The sequence below is a fragment of the Rhinopithecus bieti genome, unplaced genomic scaffold, assembly GCF_001698545.2.
Source record: "Rhinopithecus bieti isolate Rb0 unplaced genomic scaffold, ASM169854v2 scaffold_7673, whole genome shotgun sequence".
Taxonomy (NCBI): Eukaryota; Metazoa; Chordata; class Mammalia; order Primates; family Cercopithecidae; genus Rhinopithecus; species Rhinopithecus bieti.
Genome location: NW_016806375.1, coordinates 4,547,206 through 4,552,161, shown reverse-complemented (window position 1 = coordinate 4,552,161; position 4,956 = coordinate 4,547,206).

Below are 4,956 nucleotides of genomic sequence, written 5' to 3'. Positions count from 1 at the left end.
AGAGGAGAAGGGAGCATGTTACCTATAGGAAAAACAGCATAAGTAAGGGCTCAGTGTTGGGAAAATGCACCATCTATTTGAGAATGGTAGATAGAAAAAAATGTACCATCTATTTGAGAATGACAGATAGCCCAGATGTGTTGAACATATAGAGAGAAGTAAAAGATCAGGCTGGAGGGCAGGAAGGGACCAGAGCACCTAGGGTCTTGTGAGCCAGATTAAGGTATTTGGAATATATCTTGTCCAATAAGGAGATATTGAAAATTTTCAAGTTGAAAAAGTATCCTGTTTCATCTGTTGTTGCTCAGAGACAAGGACCTGGAGGGTCCAAAGCAAAGACGATTTCACAGGCTTTCACGAACTTGGTTGATTTGGATGGAGCTGCTTGAAACTGAAGCTGGGCTATCTCGTGCCATCTTGTATTTCCGCTTGAGTTCTCTGCCCTACTTGTTTCAGGTTATCTGTCAGAAACATCAGGAACACACAGCAGAAGCCCAGCTGGTCCACAGCCAGGAAGAACACAATGTCCCTGGGCATTGGGAGAAGATTGTTATAAAAAGAGGGAAGGGAAGGTGACTATGTGGCTATCTGATGTGCTGGTGTTTTCAGGTACTGCCTTACCTCTCTTATCTGATGCCCTCACTTCTCACAGCCACAGGTAGAAGCCTGGTTTGTAGCCTCAGACCTCCTCCAGCTCCAGAAGGGGCAGGAATACCCTGGCAGGCTCATTACATTTATGTCCAGGTATGTTTCCAGGCAGAGCCTTTGCGTCCAGGTATGGAGTCAAGAGGGCCTGCCTTGATCTCCCTTCCTATCATCTACCACCCAACCTCATCTTCTTGGAGAGGGAGGGGCTTTGTTCTAAATTCTGACTGATTTGATTTTGACACTGAATACTCTGCTTGGTCTTGGCTGTCCCTTCCCCCATGGAAAAAATCAGCTTCCACTCTTGCCCCTCAATCTATGTCCCACACAGCAGCTAGACTGATCTTTTGAAGACTATTGATTTTATTATGTCCTTCCTATGCTTGGAAGCCTTCTGGGGCTTCCCTCTACTCTGGGAACAGCATTCTGATGTATTAACTTGCCTACAAGTCACTGAGTGGTTCAGCTCCGGCTGACTTTTCCATTCTTCCCTTCTACTTCTCCTCCGTGCTCTGCCAGTTCCTGCAGTCCTCTGAGCTCTTTCCACCTCACAGTCTTTTGCTGATACCTTTCCCTAGGAAGTTCTTCCCACCCCTCTTCAAAGGGCTGGCTCTCACTTACCCTTCAACTCTTAGCTTAAACTTCATCTCCTCAGAGAAGTTTTCACCACCTCTTTGCAGCTCTTATCCCAGTTCATAATTAAACATTTGTATCTTTTCTTATTTATTTTCCATCCCTACTGCAAGATCATAAAAATCCATTGAGGTAGAGATCGTGTCTATTTTGTTTGTTTCTATTTTCCTAGCACCCAGCGTGATGCTCAGCCCATAGTGGTTACTCGGTTGATGCTTGTCCAATCAGTAGATGAATGAATTAAGGAGTGAATGAGGCCCTGTTTCTCTATGAATAGGCTGATACTCTAGAAAGTACACAGAGTCCAGCTGGGCACAGTGGCTCATGCCTGTAATCCCAGCATTTTGGGAGGCTGAGGCAAGTGTATCACCTGAGGTCAGGGGTTCGAGACCAGCCTGGCCAATATGGTGAAACCCTGTCTCTACCAAAACTACAAAAAAAATTAGCCAGGTGTGGTGGTGGGTGCCTGTAATCCCAGCTAATGGGGAGGCTGAGGCAGGAGAATCACTTGAGCCCAGGAGGCAGAGGTTGCAATGAGCTGAGATCACACTATTGCACTCCAGCCTGTGTGACAGAGTGAAACTCCATCTCAAACAACAACAAACAAGAAAGTACACAGAGTCTATCTGACTTTGAGTCCCCACATGCTGCCTGGCATTCCCTAATGCCCAGTTTCAGGAACAATCTCAGGCATCCCAGCAGCCTCCTTATCCTAAGGTGCATGCTTACATGCACCTCTTAGCTTCTCTGCCCTGCTTACTGCAGCCACTAGAGCTGGATGATCTCCACCGCCCAAGTCCTGGGGCCTAGCTTTCCTTGGACCTGGACTCTTACTGCTTTGATCACAAGTAACAAAGTCAATAGAAGTGAGGAAATATGTTCCCAGAGCACTCCGAAGGACAGTTACAACACAATGTGGTGTCAAAATGTATTTCTTGTACATGATTGCTGGTAAATGCTTTATCAAAACTGGACCTTTGCTAAATTGACAATGATTTATTTTGCACTATGAGAGCAATACCAAGGAAATAACCTCATTGTTCAATCTGTTGCCTCCTAATAGCTAAAGACTAAAGTAAAAGAAGAGCTGGTGAAGAAAACAAAACAGCTCTGCTGTCAGGGTGTCAGGGTGTCCCCTGGCTGCTGAGATAGGTGATTACAAACTTCAGCTACCAGAATCTGTCCATCCACACTCAGGATAATCCAGGACGACCAGGTGATATGGTTAGATTTTGTGTCTCCACCCAAATCTCATCTTGAATTGTAAACCCCAAAATCTCCATAATCCCCACATGTCAAGGGGGAGACCAGGTGGAGGTAATTGAATCATGGGGGACATTTCCCCTGTGCTGTTCTCATGACAGTGAGTGAGTTCTCATGAGATCCTATGGTTTTATGACGGGCTCTTCCCCTCTTCACTTAGCACTTCTCCTGCCTGCAGCCTTGTGGAGAAGGTGCCTTGCTTCCTCTTTGCCTTCTGCCATGATTGTATGCTTCCTGAGGCCTCCCCAACCATGCTGAACTGTGAGTCAATTAAACCTCTTTCCTTTATAAATTACCCAGTCGTGGGCAGTTCTTCATAGCAGCATGAAAATGAACTAATAGAGTAAATTGGTACTGAGGTAGTGGGGCACTGCTATAAAGATATCTGAAAATGTGGAAGTGACTTTGGAACTGGATAATGGCAGAAGTTGAAACAGTTTAGAGGGCTCAGAAGAAGACAGGAAGGTGTAGGAAAGTTTGGAACTTCCCAGAGGCTTGTTGAATCACTTTGACCAAAATACTGACAGTGATGTGGACAATGAAGTCCAGGCTGAGGTGGTCTCAGATGGTGATGAGAAACTTGTTGGGAATTGGGACACAGGGTACTAAGTTCTGCGACTGCACAAAGCACCAAGGCCTTGGGCCCTACCCACGAAACCATTTTTTCCTCCTAGACCTAGGTTACTCTTGCTATGCTTTAGCAAACAGACTGGCAGCATTTTGCCCCTGCCCTAGAGATCTGTGGAACTTTAAACTTGAGAGAGATGATTTAGGGTATCTGGTGGAAGAAATTTCTAACAGCAAAGCACTCAAGAGGTGACACCTAGAGTGCTCTTAAAAGCATTCAGTTTTATGCATTCATAAAGAGATGGTTTGGAATTGAAACTTATGTTTCAAAGGGAAGCAGAGCATAAAAGTTCAGAAAATTTGCAACATAACAATGCAATAGAAAAGAATAACCAATTTTGGTGGGGGGAATTCAAGCTGGCTGCAGAAATTTGCATAAGTAATAAGGAGCCAAATGTTAATCACCAAGTCAATGGGGAAAACATCTCCAGGGCATGTCAGACATGTTCACGGCAGCCCCTCTCATCACAGGCCTGGAGGCCTAGGAGGAAAAAATGGTTTTGTGGGCCAGGCCCAGGGCCTTACTGCTTTGTGAAGTCTCAGGACTTGGTGGCCTGCACCCCAGCAATGGCTAAAGAGCTCAGGTCATTGTTTAAGAGGGTGCAAGCCCCAAGCATGGACAGCTTAAATATGGTGTTGAGCCCACAGGTGCACAGAAGTCAAGAATTGAGGTTTGGGAACCTCTGCTTAGATTTCAGAGGATGTATGGAAATGCCCAGATGTCCAGGCAGAAATTTGCTGCAGAAGAGGGGCCCTCATGGAGAACCTCTACTAGGGCAGCGAGGAAGGGAATTGTGGGATTGGAGCTCCCACACAGAGTTCCCACTGGAGCACTGCCTAGTGGAGTTGTGAGAAGAGGGCCACCATTCTCCAGACCCCAGAATGGTAGATTAATTGACAACTTGCACTGTGCACCTGGAATAGCCACTGACACTCAACACCAGCCCCATGAAAGCAGCCAGGAGGGGAGCTGTACCCTGTGAAGCCACAAGGGTGGAGCTGCCCAAGACCATAGGAACCTACCTCTTGCATCAGTGTGACCTGGATGTGAGAAATGGATTCAAAGGCGATCATTTCAGAGCTTTAAGATTTGACTTCCCGGATGGATTTTGGACTTGCATGGGGCCTGTAGCCCCTTTGTTTGGCCAATTTCTCCCATTTGGAATCAGTGTATTTACCCAATGTCTGTACCACCGTTGTGTCTAGGAAGTAACTAACTTGCTTTTGATTTTACAGGCTCTCATAGGTGGAAAGGACTTGCTTTGTCTTAGATGAGAATTTGGACTTAGGCTTTTGGGTTAATGATGGAATAAATTAAGACTTTGGGGGACTGTTTGGAAGGCATGATTGGTTTTGAAATGTGAAAGGGACATGAAATTTGGGAAGGGCCAGGGTGGAATGATATGGTTAGGCTTTGTGTCCCCACCTAAATCTCATCATGAATTGTAAACCCTATAATCCCCATAATCACCACATGTCAAGGGAGAGACCAGGTAGAGGTAATTGAATAATGGGGGCCATTTCCTCCATGCTGTTCTTGTGATAGTGAGTGGGTTCTCATGAGATCTCATGGTTTTATAAGGGGCTCTTTACCCCTTCACTTGGCACTTCTCCTGCCTGCCTCTATGTGAAGAAAGTGCCTTGCTTCTTCTTTGCCTTCTGCTATGATTGTACATTTCCTGAGGTTTCCCAAACCATGCTGAACTGCAAGTCAATTAAATCTCTTTTCTTTATAAATTATCCAGTCTTGGGCAGTTCTTTTTTTTTTTTTTTTTTTTTTGAGACAGA